At 35.3% G+C, this 24786-nt stretch overlaps 1 long non-coding RNA gene across 1 annotated transcript in view; it reads right to left on the reverse strand.

Moving 5' to 3' along the window:
• LOC141398061 (uncharacterized) overlaps positions 1 to 20419 on the reverse strand; it is a 45551-nt gene extending 25132 nt beyond the window's left edge. The window contains exon 1 of the long non-coding RNA XR_012411605.1: positions 19922 to 20419. This is a non-coding gene — a long non-coding RNA (uncharacterized lncRNA). The remainder of the gene's footprint in view (positions 1 to 19921) is intronic.
• Between the last annotated feature and the right edge of the window lie 4367 nt (positions 20420 to 24786).

Here is a 24786-nt window from a genome sequence, read left to right on the forward strand (position 1 = left end):
AATGTTGTCTTAAAGACACTTTCTACTGGGTATGTTCCATAAAGGAGAGCCAAATGAGAAATGAAAACAAAATCCACATATACATACAGACATTGGAATATGTGTGATTTGTTTTGTTTGAAAAATAAAATGTGTCGGTATTTTGAATTATTTTATTTAATTGATTTCTTCAAAATAATGAATAAAATCGCCATTGAAACGTGTCTGTAAAATTCTTATTTTGTTTCAAGAATGTGTTGCATAAATTAGTTTTAAGATTTTCGGTGTTTTTCGCGAGTTTACGTTCTACACGGCAGCTACAAAGCAAGTGAGTGATTTTGACATTCTCTTTCTATAAGAGACAGTCCTTTCGAAATACATAAACCCAAATTTAATGGAAAAGTGTACGTTTACGTGTTATTTCGTATGGCTTGTCGGTCGCATAGATTTTCGTTTCGAAGGTGTTTACATGAACAGAAAATGATTTTTTTCCACTTCCGAAGCGCAAGAAACCTTTCGGTCGACATACATGAACAGGCTGTTAATATTTTCGGTATTTAATATTGTCACCAAAATTATAGGTTTTAACTATACTAAGGCTCTCACTTCAGTGCACAATTCAATCACAATTTTGTTATCCTTGCGTCAATTGTCAGTTTGACGGAGAGGAAGGTGAGGTATATGGTAAAGTTTTACCTTTCAGCACCTTCTATCATCGCCAAATTGGCAATTGTTAGAAAGAATATTGGTTAATATAAATCTGGATATATAAACAAAAGCAAATTCTAATTCTAATCTTCTGAATTGTTAATTTGTGGAACAGCACGACGCACAATGGTTCAAAAAACGATTTTCCTGTCCAAAAATCAAAATGTTGTTTTGTCACAGGTATTTAACTTCTATATGGGATTCGTGTGGTGCCCATAAAGACGAACATTTTGCCCATGCTTAAGAAATACGTAATTTTTGGAAACTTCTGGAGAAAGAAACAGCTATTTCTCGGAAATTATAATAGAAGTTGCGTTCATTGTTCTTTTGTTAGGTAGGTAGGATTGCGGTCTTTAAAAATGGTTTAAACACATTACCGTAGCGTTTACACTACAAGAACTATTTTATTTTTCCTTAGGTACTACATTTTATGAAATATTTTATGAAATTCCAAATTTAGTGGACTAGAACTTTTGTGGAACAACATGGAACAATGTTCTGCTTTCACAGAAAGATGCCGAGAGTCTCCTCTTTCAGCCATATATACTTTTGTACACGCCCATTTCGTCCGTTTAACACTTTTTTAAATTTATTGAAATTACATGGGTAAAAATTTGTGTTTTCCATACCATTTCCCATATAAATTAGAGCTTTTTACACAACTTAACAGTATATGGGCCATTATTATATGTTTTCTTTTACTATTGGATGGATTTTAAAACGCAAAATAAATCAATTTGCAGTCATTAAATATATAATTAAGACATCAAAAGTTAATGCCAAGAATGTCCTCCATGTAATTTAATGATCACATTCATCTTTAAGTTAACCGGAACGTTAAAAATGTGTTCGAAAAATCCAAACTTTAACAAAAGAAGACTTATAATAATGGGGGTATGAGTTTTTATATGAGTTTTATAAGTATTATGAAAACCCAAGGAGTATTTTCTTTAATTTTTGAAAACATTTTTTGAATTTTTTTTTTTTTGAAAATTTTATGTATTGAGTTTTTTGTTATTTTTATAGTTTATTTATTGGTGTTTGACCATCTTTAATATGTAGAAAGATTTGAAAGACATAAAAACACCCATATTTTGATGAAAAATAGTAAATAAATTCAAAAGTTTAACTTCGACCTTGAATTTCTCTGAAACGCTGTGCGGCGTATGATAAATATATGTTATATGACGCATATGCAATGCTGCCACAACAATAAACATAGCTCAACTCGAAAGCGAATTAATTAAATATCACTATAAATGACCTTCGCCTAAATAAGGCAAAAATAAAAAAATAATATCAGCATGAGCCATGCTAGGTTTCAAACCTGGGTCTCCGACAACTCAGTGTCAAGATTGCCGGCGTCTTAGCGTTCTCAGCCACCATCAACTTGTCAAAACTTTAGTAGACAATAATTGGTGATCGAAAACAAATTTTCTGATATAGAGGAGCAATTACTAATGACGTAGGAATAAAACTTACCATATTTGTATTTGTGAATATTGAAAAATGGGACTACCAAGCAGGACTATAGGAAAAGTTTGGAGTTTCTATTAACTGACATTATTTCGCATATGCATTTATCTAATGAAGTGCGATATATATACTAGTTACCAAGCTTTGCCTTCGTCTAATCATCCTAATACGCCTGAAGATCGGCTTAACCACCCGTGAAACGTAGCGTAATGGTTGGACTTCGGTAGACTCCTAATTTTTCAATGTATATCTAAGATCTAACAGCTCAACTCGAAAGAGAATTAATTAAATATCACTATAAATAACCTTCGCCTTAATAAAGCAAAAATAAAAAATAAACATAGTATTTGGATATATATTTTTAGTGGCGATAACACAGTAGCCGATCATCTATGTAGCTTCGACGTACATACCGAAGTCATTTTTGCCTTCTATTTTGGTTAGTTTAAAACTAAATGCACTTCCTAGATGAATGCCAATCGATTTTCGAAAATAGTTCTTCTTAAAAACTAAATGCACTTCCAAGATGAATGCCAATCGATTTTCGAAAATAATTCTTCTTAAACCCTCCAAATACTGACCCTTCCGCTCCCAAGTGACATTGGTTCTGAGAAATATAAATGGTTACCTTTCTTTTGAATTGTTTTCTCAGATAAACGTGAGAGATTTTATGTAAGGATTTTTGGAGGAGAGAATTTTGTCCCTGCCGCTATCTGACCTAGACTCCAAATTTAAGAGGAAAAATATGACGTAAATCATAAATAAAATTCCAAACTAATTAAAAACATTTTTTGAAATCGGGTAAATGTGTTTAGTTGGAGTATTTCGATTAATAATCGCTAAACGGTTATTTTTTAATGACACATTTTTGTCTCCGAAATCGACTCATCCTTTTTTTACTTGTTTTGTAAAAGGTAGATCTGAGAAATATTTTTAATATTCGTGTCCCTATTAAAAATAATAATGAATTTTGATTTTTTATTTTCAGCATTGCGTGAAGGTAAGTCGAATATTTAAATTTATTTTTAACCGAAAACAGTTTAAAATCTTTAGTCACTTAAATTCAAAAATTTAAATTCTTTCACATAATTTAAACACAATTTACCATAGCAATCATTCATGGGAAATGCACCGCAATCCACAAAACATAAATTAACATTCATTCTGTTTCTTCGACTAATGATACTCAATTTACATTTTCTATATTTCCAACCACAAAACTTATTTTTCACATGTTAAAGACGGAAAAAATATTTTAAACTTAATGTTTATTAATGTTTGTATTTTAAAACAAAACAACATTTCGCAGATGAAGGCTGCTCTATATTAAATATTTATAGCCAGAATTTTTTTACAAAGTGGGTAGCAAAAAATCTTCTGCGAACAACGCGTTGTGCAGACACTGTCTTAGTGAAACATAGAACATTTCTACGGATATATTAACTAAGATATGTTGTGAAAATGGATGTAAATGCTTCAGACGATAAGTCATTTGAAGTCGATGCGGTTAATGAAGACCGGGGAAGAAAAAGTAAAAAAATCTTAGCTGTTATGATCATGCTAAGGAAAACATCCGTCCTGTTTCACTATGTGGAAAGAAAATGATTTGCGAACGAAAAACACCCAAACTTTAGTTTTAATGGCAAGCTTGACATTGTGTTTGCTTTTAAACAAATAAAAAATTTTAAAATCATACACGAGTTTAATTGCTTTTCTTTCGTTTTCATTTTTATTCGACATAGTGAAACAGGCTGTAAAGTTGAATTTGTGACGAGGACTGAGCCTGTATTGAGTTCGATTAGCTGAAAGAAGTCTCTGGAGTCGATATATAGTCGTCGGGAAGGTAGACATTGTGTTAATTTTTTGTACTTATAGCACTGTACCTTCTGGTTCCAGCTTAATGTACCAACTCTGGACCCTATTCCGGCTTAATTTATAGAACACAACATTTGTACCACAACTTTGATAAGAACAGACGTTTTTTGTTTTGTTCATCAACAATATTTTTAATAACACTTAATTTTTTTTATTCTTCTTGTATTTTTCCCATCAAAAAGCAAACATCCTTTATCATGTTCTGATGAAAGGTATAACACTTTTTTTCACAATCACACTTAGCACATTTTCCTTAATTCACGCAAAAATATGTTCCCTTATTTACCACCCTTTGAAGGCCAGCAACCATGAAACTTGGAAATATTTACCTTTGTTCTACTCTTCACAAAGTAATATTCCCAAATCATAACAAAGAAAAATTGAGTAGTTCCCCCCCCCAAAAAAAATGTTAATGTTTTAATTTCAGCCAAACACAACAGACAACCTTGTGTTGGGTAAATGTATGTGTGTGTGTGTGTGCCTGTGCTATAATAAATAAAAAAGTGTTTGCCACCGAGAGACACTTAAATTGGTGTTCCTTTTTAGGGAAATCCTTTGAGGCTTTTGTGGCATTTTGTAATTTTCCAAAATGTCCCAAATGTCCATATATACACACATACACACACATATAACTGTGCTTTTATAGGTATCAGAGAATATTACAGGTGTCAAATGCGTTTCTGCTGGTACATATAAGCCCGAGAGTTTCATGTTAGTTTAATACAAACACATTCCCCCCCTCTTTTTAACTGCTATACAATTTCTCTCTGCGTGAATGTATTTGTGTTTGGGTAGGTCTTTTTTAATTTCATTTTCAGGCCATTTTTTGTTCGTTTCGTTTCGTTTCTTTTTTTTCACTTTCACATACCATAGTATCATAATATGAAACATGGCAAAACACACAGAAATTGTGCTGTTAATATTTAATTATGCTGTGGCTTAAATACAAACACCGAGATCGCAAAGGCTGCCTCCCCCTTTACTCGACACAGGCACTCACAAAATATACACCACAATACGTATGTATGTACGTACACATATGGTACATGACAATATCTTGAAATGAAAATCATATACATATAAATTACTTTTCGGTAGTGATAAACTTGAATTGTTTTTTCTTTTGGTTTTTATAAGTCTACATTGAGAAGGACTTTGGTTTATCATATTTTGTGTATTTTTACTTTTCACCATATACGCAACATTCAGTAATGGATTTTGGTTCCAAGAAGAAAAATGAATTTAATGAAATGTATAAGAATAAAACTTCAAATTGACAATAAAATATTTCAGCTGCAGCCTGGGATTTTATTTTGATTTAAATGTGCCTTTAATGAAAGCTACTTTAGGTGTACAGAATAATATACTCACAGAAAACACAAAATAAGTAGAACGGAAATATTTCTTGATTTGTGGAGCCTATGGGAAATGTTTCCATTCTTACATTTGAAAAAAGAATATTTTTTTTCAACGATGTTTGGTACATAAATTAAGAAACAAAGAACTAATACGAATTCGCTCGTGTTAATTGTTGCAGAAAAGAGTGACTTCAGCGACTAGATTGCATTATATTTGTGCAATGTTATTCAATATTCAGGGAATGTAGAAAAAAAAAAAAAACAAGTAGAAAGTATAAGTCGGCTTTGCCGACAGAGATATACCCTCAGCCTGTGTGAAGGTACCCTAAAAAGAAGGGCGATATGAACCATTTTCGAAGTTAAACTACATTTGGACAAAATATTAGGAGGTTTTTGCTCCCCTCTGACCAAATCGGCATGTCCGTTTTAGAGATATAGTGCGTACTATTTTAGTGACAGTTTTTAAACTTTTGTGGGGAAGGTACCCGAAGGAGTGGACCGATATATCTCATCGTCGAACCTAAACCAAGTTTGGACAAAATATTACGAAAGCCAAATTTTGGACCAAATCGGTTGATCCGTTCGAAAGTTATCGTGCGCTCCATCCAGCCAGACAAACAGACAGACATACGGACGAACATGGCTAAATCAAGTCAAAATTGTCTGAAACGGATTTCGTCTAGACCCCAAGTACGTTTATTTCGATGAAGCACTTTTTGTCCGTATGATAGCGTATATTCACTCGTTAGCATAAATACTGAGGGCATAATGATACATTTTTAATTGTAACCTAAATTTATTCGAAATAAAAGTCCATTTAGCCGTCATAAAATTAAATGAATCCACAAAAATACAAAGAATTTTTTATTTAAAAAAATAGCTTTCACTCGCTTTTTAGAGTTGGCAGTATTGGAAAAATCTATAGTACTACCATCTTATTTTTATACCCTACACCATCTTGTGGTAAGGGGTATTACGTCTTTGTGCATTAGTTTGTAACATGCAAAAGGAAACGAGATAGACCCATAGTTCCTTTTAGGGATATACATAGAATCACTTTCTGAGTCGATTTACGCATGTCCGTAAACAAAGTACAGGTCGCATTTATTGTCCGATTCGCATGAAAAATGGGGAAGATAGTTTTTTTGGCCAAAGGACGAACGCTTATTTATTTTGGAAAAAATCGGTTTAGATTTGGATATAGCCCCCATATATATCTTCGTCCGATTTAAGGCATTTGGTGCACGAAACACGCTATATATGTCCGATGAAATTTGGAATCTGCGACGGAATTTAGTGTAGAAATAAGTGTGCCAAATTATATAGAAATCGGTTCAGATTTGGATATAGCCTCCATATATATGTTCGCCCGATTTAAGGCATTTGGTGCACGAAACACGCTATATATGTCCGATTTCAATTAAATTTGGAATGTGTGACGGTATTTAGTCTAGAAATAAGTGTGCCAAATTATATAGAAATCGGTTCAAATTTGGATATACATAGCTCCTATATATATTATCGGCCGATTTTAGGTATTTGATGCACGAATCGCGCTATATATGTACGATTTCAATAAAATGGAATGTTTACCGGGATTTGGCCTAGAAATAAGTGTGCTAAATTATATGGAAATTGGTTCAGATTTGGATATAGCTCCCATATATATTCTCGGCCGATTTTATGTATTTGATGCACGAAACGCGCTAATATGTCCGATTTCAATAAAATTCGGAACGTTTGCCGGGATTTGGCCTAGAAATAAGGGTGCCACATTATATCGAAATCGGTTCAGATTTGGATATAGCTCTCATATATATTTTAGGCAGATTTGATGTATTTGATGCACGAAACACGCTATATTTGCCCGATTTCAATGAAATTTGGGATGTGTGACGGTGGTTAGTCTAGAAATAACTGTACCAAATTACATCGAAATCGGTTCAGATTTGGATATAGCTCCCATATATATTTTCGAGCTATTTGAGGTATTTGATGCACGAAACACGCTATTTTGATGAAATTTGGACTATGTGACGGAATTTGGTCTACAAACTAATGTGAAAAATTATATCGAAATCTGTTCTGATTTGCATTTAGCTCCCGTATAGAGTTTACATATTCATAGTGGTGTAGTGTATTATATAGTCGGCCCCGCCCGACTTTGATCCTTTCCTTACTGTTTTTTTTTTTTTTTTTTGATTTGATTTGATTCAAAAACCTTATATATATGAAATTTTATGGCGATCGGTTAACATAAACTTGTGCCACCGGAACGATCTTTGTTTCCATAGTAATTTTTATGGAAACAAAGATGAATTTTCGCGAAAATACTCTGAATGCCGCATTTATGGTCCAATCGATGAAACCACATTACCAGTTCATTGTTGTGGCCATATATTGGCTTCATCTATGTGCATTTTTCAAAAATATTGTCCACATGTCAATAAATAAATAAAACGTTTTTATGAAGCAATTACAAAAGCAACAGACGTTCTTGCCGGCGGAAATATAGCCTCAGCCCACAGAAGTAAAAAAGTACACTAGTGCGAAAGTATCAGTCAGCTTTGCAGACGGAGATATATCCTCAGCCTCTGGCCAAAAAAGAAACAAACACAATTAATATGACGCATATAAAATATATCGATTTTGTTTAGTTCAAAATTCGTGCAATCTGTAGGTACCATAATGTGGGCCTATACCAAGTTTGCTTACTACATTTTTTTGGTTTTCAGAGAACTATAAATATAAATTTACTTTAAACTAAGCTTGGACGAAACTTTTAAAAAAGTTTTAGAATTATCTTGCACACTACCCATTTTTGTACCCCTTCCGGCGTTTTCGGAGCTTTTGGGAAATTATCTCAGGAAGTATGGACTCACAGCGAAACAACTTAAAAAGTATCAGTCGGCTTTGTCGACAGAGATGTATCCTCAGCCTAGTTGAATTGAAACTTTCATTTACAGACAAATCAAATGTATTAGGATCTTTTCCAGAATTTTGTGGCCATTTTTGGACATTTGAACTTGCCGACAAAAATGTGGATTAGGATTAAAGTTCAAAAGTGTTGCGGAGGAGGTACATAAAGTATTGGGCCGACATAGTCCATTATGGAAGAGGATCTTATTTTGAAAGTCATATCTTTTCGATAGAGATTGGCCTACAAGTCATTTCAGTGTGTCATCGTATAACTTTTTGGAACAGTGTGCCAGGTACTAAGTTTGGACAAAATATTTTTTTTTCCTTTATTTATTCCACTTTGGAACATAGGGCATTTACAAGAATATTCCATTCTACTTTATTATGACAAACAGTTTTAATCTCTTCCCATGACTTATTGATATGTCTTATTTCCAGGGATAACGTTCTGCGCCATGTATTTCTGGGGGCGGCCCGGTCTTCTGGAGCCTTGAGGATTCCAATCTAGTGCGATTTTGGCAATGCTTTCTGGGCCTTTTCTTAGCGTGTGTCCGATCCATTTCCATTTTCTCCTAGTGATTTGACGCCTAATGGATTCTTCATTTGTTTTATTCCACAACACTGTATTTGATATTTTATTCGGCCAGAATACACGGCATATTATGCGAAGACATTTATTAATGAATGCTTGGACAAAATATTACGAAGGAAAATTTTGGACCGAATCGGCAGATCCGTTCGAGAGTTAGCTTGCGCTCCAACCACTACACACGGTGTCATAGGGGTTTTTGCAACTTTCAGGCTATTTTCTCAGGAAGTATGGACTTGCCCCTGTTTACACTTGTACCGTCGTATAGGGGGAATGAATACAAGTTGTTACAACGAAAAGCAAAGCGATTCGAGCGCAGGTCCTAAACTGAACTTTTCCAATTTTTTTTTGTGGTAGGTACCCGAAGTAATGGGCCCATTGAGTCCATATTTGAACATCACCTAAGTTTGGTAGAAATCTCACGATGTACAATTATGGACCATATCGGTTACTCCCTTCAAGAGTTATAGTGCACACACATTTTCCGAACATTTTCTAACTTTTTTGTGGAGGAGGTACTGGAAGGAGTGGACCGATATAACGAACCATCTAACGAGCTTATACTAAGTTTGGACAAAATATTACGAAACCCAAATTTTGGACCGAATCGGTTGATTCATTCGAAAGTAATCGTGCCCAAGAGCCAGCAAGACAGACAGACAGACGGACGGACATTGCTAAATCGACTCCAAATTGTCTGAAATTGTCGTCCAAACATACTTGGGGTCTAAAACCATTATTTCGATGAGACACATTTTGCCCGTATGAAAGTGTATATACCCTCATTAGCATAAATGCTGAGGGCATAAAAACATTATACCATTGTAATAGGGAACGTGAGAACAACCTTCTGCAACATTTAAATAGATCCGTGACGAGTCCTGTAACTGGAGTTTTCCTAGTATATAGTCCATATTCCAACATAATACATGACTGGATGAAATAACAAGATGCAAAGTTTAGACCAATCAGAAACTCCCTACGACAGTTATCTTGCAGATTTGCCAGTATGGACTTTCCCTCCAAGAAACTTTCAACGTCGTAAAGAAATCCTTTCCCACAACCTTTCGAAAAAAATTGAAAACGACCCGAGAGGAGCTTTTAGCATCTCTTTTTCTGAATTTAGTGTGAGTGTACCGATGTAGACAATATTCGAACCCGATCTATACCTGGAAGCAATAATACGATGTACAAAGTTTGGATCAAATCGGTTGCTCCTTTCTTCAGTTATCGTTCACACCATTTTACAGAACTTTGGTGGGGGAGGTAACCAAAGGCCTAAAGGCTGAGGGTATAAAAATAGTAACTGATCAAAATCAAATGGTCGCCATTGTCTTTATTCACCGTCTACTATAGCAAGGTGGATATACATACATATACGATAATATAATCAACGTAGGTCGACGTTTTTATGTGAAACAACCATTCGATTAGCATATAAAGAGAAATAATGAAGGAACAATTTTATTGGAAATAACCTCGGAGTGGCGAAAAAATCGTAGTCGAACGCAAAATAGCTCGACTGCTACGAAGGGCATATTAAAATTATGGGTCGAATAGATAATGTCCCAAAAGCTTTAAATAACCCTGCCCACGGCAACTCAAGTGACTGATGAAGGCGAAAATTTATTATGTTGAGTATCCGATTTGGAAAAATCCCTGCACATCGTAACATTTGTTCCCAATGTGCATCAAGTTCTACGAAGGGTTATATTCGAAAACATTTTCGTGTATCTACCGCACAATTGTTCGGAATATTTGCTTATGTGCAATTTAAGGGCTGTGCAGTCGAATGGCTGCTCTGTTTAAAGCGATATAATTATTTTCGTGGTCATGTACATACTTCCTCACATAATGGCAAAAAACTCTACAAAATCCATGGTGACCAACTAAAGTGCTGATGGGCACCATAACTATCGAAAGCAGTGACATTGACTTTGGTCCAACCTTTGTGCATCGTGATATTTTTTCACATTTAAATCATGTTCCTATATGAACTTTATCGATCCTCTCCTTCGTGTAACTTCCCCACAAAATTTCAAAAAAAATTATTTCGCAAACATGCCGTTCTATTTTTTGAAATTTTTTACAACAGCTAGTACACACGGCTCAAATTACAACAGCACAATTTTTATCGGGGATAAGTCCATTAGGACTAAGATAATTACCCTAAAACTGTAAAAGCCTTACTAGGCGTTTACACCAGACAGTTTGTCTTCAAATTCAACACTGATTTACTAACACATACATACATTTGTCGGCTGTCTTTCAGGTGTCCATAATTTTTTCACAGACAGTCGGGTTAACAAATTTATGACATTTTTGTAAAAATAAGTGAGATAATAATTGAAATGTGTTGAAAACAAAAGAACATGAACAAAAACAAAATATGTGAACGGAAAACAAAAAGAAATCGACTATTATCATTCATAATTTTACAACTGTGTTTGCAGTTGTCTAGACGCCTTACGTCGCACAGGCATGTTTTGGAATTTTGACAATTAATACATGAAGTCAACTGTCCTGTCATGTGTAAACGCAGGGTTACGATCACCTAACTCTGCACGTCGTAATGTTTTTTCCTGATATAGATTAGGTTCAAATTAAAGTGTTTTCTCGATTTTGTTCACTATTTGCACAGATACACAGATGTTCTTCCAAACCTATATCAAATTCGACATTGGTCTATGTCGGTCCACTTCTTTCGATACCTCCAACCAAAATTTCAAACAGTTAAGCTTCGCGGATAAATTTTAATCTGTTTCGGCTAGTTTTCACAGTACTCATTACAACAGTAATGTTTGGGAATGCAACCTATACTTGCTCCTTTCTATTATGTCACAAGCTAAGGATGTATCCCTGTCGGCAAAGAAGAATGATACTTTTTAACTTTTTATACTAGAAATTAATGAAACAAATCTTCCATTTAGTATGGGCCTTGATTGATTTTGGTGATGGTCAGATAATATTCATGATACGAATGGTCAAAAATCGTTTGTGGGAAGACGTGAACTTTTTATTCGTATGTGAATATACCGTATCTGTTTCGGGAAGTTCCAAAAAGACCGACTAGAAAAATGGAAAATTGTACTGCTTCCATGATGCAATGTATATAGTTCAAATGTGTGCCAATTGTGTTACCAAACGCGGTCAAATACTAGTGACGTAGAAAAAGATGATCAGTTATCCCAATTTCCAATTTGTGGAATTATTTCCATTTATATATATCTATGCTTCTGTTAGACTTATTCCAAAACATGACTTTTAAACACTTCACCAAAATTTTCTGGCGACGAAGATCGCTGACCACGCATTTTTCCTTAATGTATGGAGTATTCTGATGTCAAAAATGTTTGCAATATATTCACACAGATAAGAAATGAAAATGGGGCTAACGAAAATCGGGTAGTACATTTTTGGGGGCTGTATTAAAAAGTGAATCTGTACCGACCATTCTCAGCAAGAATGTTTTGTACCCCAAACGAATATTATATACCAAATATCAGGCAGTTCGGTAAAATAATGTGGCTATATCCAATTTCTGGGGGAATTTTTTGGACCCAAAGAAGACTAAAACAAAATTTTAGACATTTCAGTAAGATAATATGGGTGCCATCTAGGCCAGGCAACAATAAAATTTTCAACAGTGGTAAAATACCCCTCAGTAATGTTGGCGACATTTCCTAAGTATTTCAGACTTGTAAAACTTCTCTACAAGTGGTGTAGTAAGACACTCCGTTCGGACTCGGCTATAAGCAGTAGGTCCCATATCATTGACTTAATATGAATCGGAATGCACTCAATGATATCAGAGAAGTCTCCCTTGTCCCATCTGGGGTGTTTGTGGCTAAAAGCTTCAAGATACCGAAAATCAGGAGATACCGATCTATGGGGGTTATATCAAAAGTGGACCGATATAGCCCATTTTTAATGCCAAACGCGAGTAAAAGAATCTTTTGTACCATATTTCTTAAATATTGCGAGCAGTATATTGATTTAAACAGACGGACGGACAGACGGACATGATCAAGGGTTTATAGGGTCCCCGGGGAATATTTCGATGTGTTACAAATGGAATGACAATTTTAATTATATCCTCCATATTATGGTATAGGGTATAAAAAGTGGAATCGGGCAAAACTCTTTAATATGAGGGAGAAAAACTAAGAAATACTTTTGCATAACACACCAAAATGCAAACTACTTGCAGTGGGCATTTTCGGAAATTACATATTGAGAGTACAAAATCCCTTGACGGGTTTTGTGTTTTTAGATTGGGTTTGGATTTTATGGCCTCATCTAAACCGGTCTAAAACGAGCCCTTTTCGAATGATCGGTCCTTTATCTCAGAAACTAATAAGGATTTTGATTTGCAGTATTCAGAAATATTGTAGACGAGCTAGGAAAAACTGCATGTAGCGCATCGAAATTGTTAAAATATACAAAAGTTTACATAACTTCTGGAATTCTGGTCAGTAGCAGATATACTGTTGGGTATAGAACCAAGTAACCTTTCGCAAAATTATCCAAATAATGTGCCCAGAAATTATGAAATGCTTACTTCACGATGCTTAAGATTTATTTCATATAATACCTTCTACAAAACATATTTCAAACAATGTTCACACAGTCATTTTATTTTCATATTTGGTATTTCAATGCATTGTCGATATATTTATCAAATTGTGATTAAAACAACGCACTAGATGCATTTTACCACAATGAAATGCTCCGAATTTTTTACAATCCAGTGAATATTTTTTCCAAAAGATAACATAAAGAAAAATTTAATAGTTTTGGAGATACGTTGCGAAATTTATAAAAATTATTGCATTTTTAGATATTGTATAAATTAAATGCATTCTCATTCTCAAAATATTTTCTTCTTGCTCTTATCTACGAGTTTGCTGCAGAGGTCAAAGCAAGATTCACATTGATTTTAGAGATATTGCACCGATTTGCTTTAAAAAGTCAATATGTTTAGATGAGACCGTAAAATCCGAACCCTATCTAAGAAAACAAAACCCAAATAGGAGTTTTGTCTTCTTTCATAAAATGTTCGGCAGAAGTTGTTTGCACACGCTTAGCTCAAAAATGTTGCATTGTAACATTTTCTTTAATTCAACGAAAAAACTTGCATATAGAAAAAAATCCTTATGATAAATTATTGGCACGGATACTCATATAATAATAATTATTCCACAAACATCACATACCGGACAAGAGAGACTTCTCTCATTTCCATGAGAGCAGTCCGGATTCACATTAGCTCAATGATATGGGACCTACTGTTTATTGCCGAGTCCGAACGGCGTGTCTTAAAACACCACTAGTAGAAAAGTTTTACATGGCTGAAATACTCAGGAAACATTACTGAAGGGTATTTTTCCACCGTTAAAATTGTTGATGTTGCCTGGCCTGTGAATCGAACCCACGACCTTCAGCGTGCAAGGCGGGTGTGCATACCATTGCACTACGGTGGCACCCTGCTACTCATATTACTTTTAATACACATATATTCACTATATCATGCCATTGTACAGAACGATAAGAAGAAAGTTCATTGGAATTGGGCAGAGCTCTTTGGCAAGAGGGGGACAATCAGTTTTTCTAAGACATCAGGTAACAATAGAAATTGTGGTAATCAGACTTTAAAAATATTTAGACAACTTCGAATTAATTTATTTTGTCAATGTCTGATGTCTTAGATCTATATGAGTCTAAAATGTTCACAACAAATTATGCACAATTGTGTTGTAAACAGAAAAAATTGATAACAATTTGATAAACAAATTCAAATCTCCAAATAAATTTTGATTGATTTGTTGCCTATAAACGAATTGTCATATTTAGAAACGTGTTTATCAAACATTTTCGGTTTCTATACCCTCCACCATAATATGTAGGGTATAATTAAATTTGTCATTCCTTTTGTAATACATCGAAATATTCATCGGAGACCATATAAAGTATATATATATTCCTGATCAGGGTGATATTCTAAGTGGATATAACAAAGTACGTCTGTCCGTCTGTTGAAATCAAGATACAGCTCGAAATTTTTAAGATAGAGCTTTGTAATTTAGTATAGAAGTTTCTATTACTCCCAGAATGTTTGGTACTGCAAATGGGCTCAATCGGTTCACGTTCTGATATAGCCCCCATTGAACGGTAACACCCGATTTTCGTTATTGTGAAGGTTTTAGCTTAATTATCACACCTAAATGGCTGAAATTTGGTAATAAGTTTTCTTTGGAGGTATAAAACTTTCCCCCATAATTTTGTCGGTAAGGGTCCACGCCTACATATTTTGAAGGTTGTGGCCACCGAAATGGCTGAAAGTTAGTATTATGTCTTCATTTGGGGTATTAAACATTCCATATGAAATTTGTCGGTATAGGTCCACGCCTTTATGTAGCCCCCATAGAATGGAACCTCCCGATTTTCGGTATTTTTAAGGTTTTGGCCTCAATATTGCTCCGAAATGGCTGAAATTTGGTATTTAGTCTTCGTGAGTGGTACAACATTTTCCGGCGGAAATTTGTCACTACAAGTCCACGTCTTAATATAGCCCCCATAGAACGGTACCTCACTATTTTCGGTATTTTGAAGGTTATGACCACAATAATCCATCAAAATGGCTAAAATTTGGTATTTAGTCTTCGTTGGGTATGTTCAACTTTCCCTTTTAAATTTGTCGGTAAGGTCCTCGCCTTCAAATAGTCCCCATTGAACGGTACATCCCAATTTTCGGTATTTTGTAGTTTGAGGCCTCGATATTCCACCGAAATGGCTGAAATTTGGTATTTAGTGTTCGTCGGGAGTACAAAGCTTTCCAGCTGAAATTTGTATGTAGAGGTCCACGCCTTCGTATGGCTCCCACTGAACGGTTTGAAGGTTGTGACTGACTGACATTCGGTATTTAGTCTTTTTTGGTGGTATAAAACTTTCCACTTGAAATTTGTCCGTACATGTCGACGTTTTTATATAGGCCCCATAGAACGGTACCTCCCGATTTTCGGTATTTTTAATGTTCTGTCTACAACAACCCATCGAAATGACTGAAATTTGGTATTTAGTTAAAGTTGGAGAATTTAGCCAGGGCCACGTTTTGATACAGCCCTCGTAGAACGGTACCTCCCGATTTTCGTAATTCTGAAATGACTGAAATTTGTTATTTAGTCTTCCACGGGGTTATCAAATATTCCAGAGGAGAAATATGAGTATAAGTCCGCGTCTTTCTATATCCCCCATAGAATCGTACCTTTCGATTTTCGGTATTTTTTTTTAGATTTTAGCCACATTATCTTATCGAATTATCGGAAATTTGGTATTTAGTCTTCTTTGAGTCTAAAAACTTTCCGCCACAAATTTGTCGGTATAGATCGACGTTTGAGGTTTTGAAGGTTAGCCACATTGTTTTACCGAAATTTCTGAAATTCGGTATTTAGTCTTCTTCATAAACGAAGTGAAACTAATTGTTATACCCTCAGCCTTTAGGTTAAAAAGGGTATATACACTTTGATACGACCAAAAGTGCGCCTCATCGAAAAAACGGTTCTAAACCCCAAGTATGTTTGGACGAAATGGGTTTCAGACAATTTGGAGTTGATTTAGCCATGTCCGTACGTCCGTATGTCTGTCTGTACATCAGTCTGGCCGGATGCGCACTATAACTCTCGAACGGATCAACTGATTCGATACCCAATATTTGGGTATCGTAATATTTTGTCCAAACTTAGTTTAAGTTCGAAGATGGGTCATATCGGTCCACTCCCTCCGGTACCTCTCCCATAAAAGTTCAACAATTTTCTGTAAAATGGTGTGAACGATTACTCTAGAGGGTAGCCATCGATTGGATCCAAACTTTGCACATCGTATTATTTCTTCCAGATACAGATCGGGTTCGAATATGGACTATATCGGAAAACTCCTTTGGGTACCTTCCGCATAAAACTCGGATAAAGTGAAGTTGAAGAACAATTCTCGGATAGTTTTGAAATTTCTTTCATTAGGTTCAACTTGCGGCTCTTTTTTTCCTGTGCAATTCCATACTTCCTGAAATATTGGCCTAAAAGCTACATGAAACCCTGACGATATCAACCGAAATGGTAAATCCGCTATATAATTCTCGCATGGAGTTTCTGATTGATTCAGACTTTGCACATTGTATTATTTCATCCAGTCATGTATCAGGTTGGAATATGAATTGTATCGATCCACTCCATCGGGTACCTCCCACACAAAATTCGGATAAAGTGAAGTTTAAGAGCTCCTCTAGGATAGTTTTGAATTTTTTCAGTAAGGTTTCCATGCGACTCCCTTTACGACGGTGCAATTTTTTACTTGCGAAAGTCCATAGTTCCTGAGATATTGGCCTAGAAGCTACATGAAGTCCTGACGACACCAACCAAAATGACAAATCCGCAAGATAATTCTCGCGGCCTCATTTACAACAGTACAATTTTTTGCGGAATAAGTCAGTACTTCCTAAGATAATGGCCCAAAAGCTGCAAAACCCAGCCGGCACATACTAAAATGGCTATTGTATAAGACAACTCTAAAACTTTTTCTAAAATGTCTTTCAAACTTATTTTAACGTAATTTAATATTTCGAGTCCTTTATAAAGAAGTTTGGTTACTAAAAATGTTTGGTATATGTCAATGATTTGGTATAGGCCCACATTACGGTACAAACATATTTTAAAGCAAACTCGTGATCCAACATCAATATATTTTATATACGGCATCATTATTGTGTTTGGTTTAGTTTTTTTTTGGTCAGTGGCTGAGGGTATTTCTCCGTCAGCACAGCTGACTGATACTTTCATACACGTTCCATTTTACTTCAATACAACTCGTGGGGGAGGGTATAACAAGTTCGGCCCGGAGGAACTTAACGCCGTTCTTACTTATTTGATGTGTTTTTTCATGTTACTGAAATAATAGTTATTTATTGAAAATATAATAACTTTGTTATTTGAAAATTTTGCATTTTTAGGCGAAGATCCTTTTTTTATTTATTAATCGTAATAAAGAAGAATGAACAAGTAAAAAAGTTTCAGTCGGATTAAATTAAAGATCAAAAGATCAAACTAAAAGGAATGTATCTACATTGACCATTATGGAAGTGGATCTGCAGCCACTAGATATGGTGCCATAGGGGTTTTTTCACCCTTCGGGATGTTTGCTCAAGAAGTATGGACTTGCCCCTGAAAAAACTTTTACCATAGTAAGCAAGCAGCGAATGCAAGTTGCTTCAACAAAAATCAAAGTGATGCGGTAGCAGGTCTTAAAGTGAACTTATCCTAAATTTTGTGTGGGAGGTACCGGATAGAGTGGACAAATATAGTCCATATTTTAACCTGATCTATATCTAGTACATATATTAGGATGTGTAAAGTATGGACCAATTCGGCCACTCCCTTGAAGAGTTACCGTACGAAGAAATTTTCCGAACATATTTGAAATTTGGTGGGGGAGGTACCTGAAGGAGTGGACCGATATGGCTTATCTTCGAACTTAAACTCTGTTTGGACAAAATATTACTAAGGCCAAATTTTGGACCGAATCGGCAGATCCGTTCGAGAGTTACCTTGGGCTCCAACCACCTCACATGGTGTCATAGGCGTTTTTTGCAACTTTCAGGCTATTTTCTCAGGACGTATGGACTTGCCCCTAATGAAACTTGTACCGTCGTATGGGGGGCAGTGAATACAAGTTGCTAAAACAAAAATCAAAGCAATTCGAGAGATGGCCCTAAACTGAACTTTTCCGAAATTTTGTGTGGGAGGTACCCGAAGAAGTGGATCAATTGAGTCCATATTGAAACTAAGTCAGGTACACATTTTACGATGGGCAAAGTATGGACCAAATCGCTTACTCCCTTCCAGAGTTATTGTGCGCACAAATTACCTTCGAACTTAAACTAAGTTTGGGCAAAATATTACGAAAGCCAAAATTTTAACCGAATCGGTTCATCCGCTCGACAGTTATCGTGCGCTCCAGCCAGCCAGACAGACAGACAGACGGACGGACGGACGGACCTTGCTCAATCGACTCCAAATTGTTTGAAACACATTTCGTCCAAACATACTTGGGGTCTAAAACCATTATTTCGATGAGGCACATTTTGCCCATATGAAAGTGTATATACCCTCGTTAGCATAAATGCTGAGGGTATAAAAATCATATTCGCTCCCTTTGCAATTTTAATATACCAACTAATCCCGTCGGGCATTGTTAATCATTGATTTCGTTCTTACGTGTGTCGTTAATAGAAACTGACTGCAAACAGTCATGAAAGCCTGAATTTAAAAGCATATTTCATGTACATATATGGTAATATGCCTTCAAGCCTGAGAAATCCATGTGTTTCATTAACTCTTGCTTTTATTATTCACGGTTAATAAAGTCGATACATAGCAATGTACAGAGTTATAATAAGACTGTAAATTCCTTTCCATATTATAACTCACTGAAGCCTGAAGTTTAAGTATCCAAATATTACGTGTGATGACTTTAAAATATGCTTTATTGGTTTTTATATGAAAATGAAAAAAAAACGAATTTTTGCATTATTTCTGCTATGGCTTTCATTGTGACCTTAAAAATGCTCTCAATGATAATGATATTTTTTCCATTTCTTGGAATTGGAATCAAAACAGAATTCTGCAAAATAAAGCATGCATGTCAAAGAAGTTTTTTTTCGTGATGTTTTAACAAGAAAAATGTCCTGCAGATGACATCTTTTAAGCTGAATTGGCGAACATTCTGAGAAAAACAAGAACAAAACGGATGTCTATTGAAAATAACTACAAATGAACTTCACAAGCAGCTAAAACATAGCAAATGTTGTTGTATCTTCTTTTTACTTATTGTTGAATAAAATTAACTCACACACATACGCACAAAACAAACTTAACACAATGCAGTATATTATTAAATATTTAATAGAGCACAAACCACAATAAATATTTGATAGGAAACGGAATAATAAATAAATTTAATTAATTACTTTTATTTAGCTGATCCAAATTGAATTATAGATGTTAAACTTTTAAGTTGTGTTATTTAGATTTCATATTTATATTTTTTATCTCTTTTTATTAAATAAGTAATATAATAATTTTTATATTATATATTTTTTTATTATTTTGCACAAACAACAACAACAACTAAAATTTTCACTTGTTTTGACTAACATTCATTTTTTTCTCTTGCTATTTACTTTGAGGGAGAGTTGTAACACATTATTTACACACTATAACATATTTCTCGTAGATACTACTTAATTTTCTATTATTTTTTGATTTTTAAAATTATTTTCACTTTTTTAACTAGAAATATATATTTTTGTATTTTTAAACATTTAACAATAATAAACACATTTAAACATATTTAATTTTTTTTTCTTTAAATAATTATTATTGTATTTTTTGTTTTAATTTTTTAAAACGTTAATTTCTACAATTCACCGTTAACATGTCATAACGTCGGAAAAGCTACACGAAAACTGGTTGGGAAATTACTGCCTCAGAAAATCGTACTCCTGTTTTTTCGTACATAGATGCTTGCCATGCCTTGTAATGGGAAATTTCTCAGCTCTCTAAAAACACAACAAATATTCTCTCGCATTTTCTCTCTCTTTTATAACAGCTCTCTTCTTGTATTTGAAATAAAAAACATTTTCGCAAATGTTTGGTATATTTTTCGCAATGTTTTTCTTAACTCTCCTGGTATTTTTCTATTTGTTTATTTATGAGAGCAACAAGAAGAGAGAAAGAGGAAGTAGCAAAGAGCTAACATGTGTACTAATAAAATTACTAGGAATTTATCATTACTTTATGACCATCAGAGCTTTTTTATTGCTTGCTAGAAATATTTTTGTTTAAATTGCGTTGTTTGAAATTTTTTGTATTTTTCTCATTCTGTTTTGTGTTGGTTTTTATTACCTTTTTTCGCTTCCATATGTTTGACTAGGAAAACTCTGTTCAAACATATGGTGGTTGTTAAGGCATAGGCATTTGGCTTTTCACATTCATTTGAATATGGAATACGACGACATTGAACCTGTTGCAATTACTTTATTTAGGGTAGGTCTTGTTCGGTTATGAATTTCAGCGGGTGACTTTATGAAATTACCATAGATTCACTAAAAGTAACCCCCGCATATAGGCACGAAAACTCTGTTTTCTGGATTTTTAACTTTGCAGTGCCAAAACTATTTCTATATAATTTTTGTATTGACATTTATTATTATTAATAATAATTGCCCCTTAAAATATTGATTCAGAGTTATTTTCAGCCAAATATTAAAAAATAAACATCAAAATACATTAAACAGGGTGATCAAATTGTATGTGGTCTAAACTAAAATTTTGAGCCATGTTGATAATTCTTGGTACGGGGATTTCTACCACTTACGATGTCAAAATGTAAAATTTCAACAGAATCGGCTTAAAAATTTGACAAAAACCTTCAAAATACCTTTAATTTGGGGTAACCTTGTATGGGGGCTATATCCAAACGTGAATATATATCGACTGTGTTTGGTAGAGAGGGTGACGTAGGGGATGAATGATACCAAGCAACGGTCTTGACCGACTTTAACATGGCAAAGCCCAGGATTTATCTTGGTCCCTCTTTCATCTCAAGTGGACACTGACCTCCCTGTCGTGTCACCTGGGGAACTGCCTTTAACACCCGTTAAAGGTAGTGAGCTAACATGTGCCGCGCGTTCACCCATAAGAACGTTAAAAACTTGGGTTTGGGCGCCGGGTTAGTAACCCTCCCCTAGAAAAAACATCCTACTATGAAAAAACGAAAGAAAAGAAAAACAAACCCCTCTAAAGTTGACGAACCCCGCAAACGTTTTAAGGACCATGATCTGCGAATCTGCACCTGGAATGTTCGCACTCTTTATAGAGAAGGTGCAGTCTTCGCATTGGCAGACGTACTTGAAAAGTACGAGGCCGATATTACTGCCATACAGGAAATACGATGGATTGGGAAAGGTGTCACAACAACACCTAAAGGTGGCGTACTGTATTATAGCTGCCATGACGTAAAGCATGAGTTTGGTTGCGGATTCGTAGTTAGTCGGGGATAAAACATCTGGTATCCAGCTTCACCCCAGTGAATGAAAGACTTGCTGCAATTCGAATAAAAGCTAAATTCTTCAACATCAGCTTTATTTGCGCTCATGCTCCCACTGAAGAAAAGGACGAACAGACCAAAGATATATTTTACGAACGCTTAGAAGAAACATATGACCGTTACCCTGCCCATGACATTAAAATCATTCTAGGCGATTTTAATGCCAAAATTGGAAAGGAGAATATCTTTGGCCCAACAGTCGGGAAATTCAGTCTCCACAGTGAAACATCTGACAATGGTATGAGGCTGATAGACTTTGCAGCTGCAAAAAACATGGTAGTTAGCAGTACCAGATTTAATCATCACGATATTCATAAGGGCACCTGGCTGTCTCCAGATCAAAGAACAAGTAACAAGTGATCATGTTGTATGTACGATCGTGTTGGATGTACGATCGTTCCGAGGCGCAAACATTGATTCGGACCACTACCTTGTTGCAGCAAAGGTACGTACCCGTCTAAACGTTGCAATTAAAGCACGAACAGACTCAACGCGGAAGTTGGACATCGATAGGCTGCAAACACAACAGATAGCCACAGCATATTCCACTCAACTAGCCCAATTGCTTAACGCGAGCACTCCTTGTCCCGATAACATAACAACACAATGGCAACATATTGCCCACTCCATGCAAACAGCCGCAAAATCCATACTTGGATTCCAGAGACCTCCACAAAGGAATTCATGGTATAACCAGGAGTGTCGTGCTGCTACCGAAGAGAAAAATGCGGCATATAGAGCTACTTTGCAATCAGTAGCAACGCGTAGCGCGCGAGAGAGATATCGGGAGAAAAGGAGAGAAGAGAAACGTCTTTTCCGCAAGAAAAAGAGAGAAATGGAAAAGCGGGAGTGTGAAAAAATCGAGATGTACAGGAGCCAGAATGAAGTCCGAAAATTCTACCAAAGAGTGAAACATCAAACAGATGGCTTTGGTACAGGCACATCCTCCTGTAGAGACCAGCAAGGTAATCTGGTAACAGATACAGATATCGTGCTCAGGATATGGAAGGAACATTTCTCCAATCTGCTGGTATCCAATAGTAGCGAAGACGATGATACCACAGATCCAATCCCAGAAGATGGTATAGAATGTATACCGCCGGGCCAAGATGAGGTAAAAACAGCAATCAACCGGCTGAACAATAATAAAGCAGCAGGAGCCGATGGCTTACCAGCCGAGCTGTTTAAAACCGGAGGCGACGCGCTGATAAGGTGTATGCATCAGCTAGTTAGCACCATCTGGCAGGAAGAACGCGTACCCGACGATTGGAACCTGAGCATCCTATGTCCCGTCCACAAGAAAGGAGATAAGACTGTTTGCTAAAACTATAGGGGCATAAGTCTTCTCCCTATTGCCTATAAGATAGTGTCAGGGATATTGTGCGAACGACTAAAACCAATGGTCAACGAAATAATTGGACCATACCAATGTGGCTTTAGACCTGGCAAGTCCGCCATTGACCAGATATTTACCCTGCGGCAAATCCTAGAGAAGACTCAAGAGATGCAGATCGACACATATCACCTTTTTGTCGATTATAAAGCAGCATTCGACAGTCCCCTCCGATCAAAGGTATTCCACGCAATGTCTGAATTTGGTATCCCAGCAAAGCTCATCCGGCTTTGTAAGATGACTTTAACTGATACTAGGTCCTCAGTTAAAATTGGAAAGAACCTCTACGAAGAATTTTGTACCAAAAGAAGTTTCAGACAAGGAGACAGCCTTTCGTGTGACCTATTAAACATTTTGCTGGAAAAGGTAATACGATACGAGGCAACATATGTGCCTTGAGAAAAAAATTGTGTTTCATTTGTCGCAACGAATCGCAACTTGAAACCAGTTTTTTATTAAACTACACACATCAAAATAATCACTCAAAATTATTTCAATCTAAAACAATTTTTGAAATTAAAGAAAAACTTAGTAATTTAAGGGGTTTCCAGAAATGTGTTGATAACTTCGTTTTTATACCGAATTTTTATTCCGAACCTTTTGGAAAATGAAACTACTTACTTTTATCTATATATTCCATATTAGAGTTTTATTCTATTTAGTTTTCTTATTGTGATGTTATTACTACATAAACTATCCCAAAATAATGCACGTACAGCTCTAGTAAAAACAAAGCTAATAAATCCCAATTTTGATACCTTCTCGTTTAACGGCAAATGCAAATTTAATACAAACAAATTTTGTTTTTGTTGTTTTGGATTGTTTACTATCGTATTATGAAGAAAAACGCAAAAAAGGAGGATGTCAAAAATTGACTTTTGGCCAAAGAATTCGCATCTGAAACCAAAGTGCAGTGATGGTCATTATCAAAAGTCATATATATCTTGCATTACATCAACCAAGTGAGCAAAGGATGTAGCCAGAACGGGCAGGCCAGGTGATATTTTAAAACCTTTAAGTAACAAAATCGGCACCAATTTAAAGTTTAGAAGGTATTCTTTAATATTGGTCACTTTTGTTCAAATGCCCCAAACAAAGATTTAATGCACATCATTACAATTAAAATCCACAAAATGAAAAATTGGGTTGGACTAGCGACTATTACTATATCTCCGTTATTTGTTCACCTACGCATCCTACTTTGCATCATTGTAAAAGTGATCTTTTCTTCTTCCATTGACTGACCTTGCCGTTGGAATATTTCTACTAGGAATATACGAATAAAACGTTGATTATTTCTCTAAATAAGTTTTTTTTTCACTGAATATTAT

The sequence above is a fragment of the Musca autumnalis genome, unplaced genomic scaffold, assembly GCF_047663935.1.
Source record: "Musca autumnalis isolate F117 unplaced genomic scaffold, ASM4766393v1 scaffold_3, whole genome shotgun sequence".
In the NCBI taxonomy this organism is placed as follows: Eukaryota; Metazoa; Arthropoda; class Insecta; order Diptera; family Muscidae; genus Musca; species Musca autumnalis.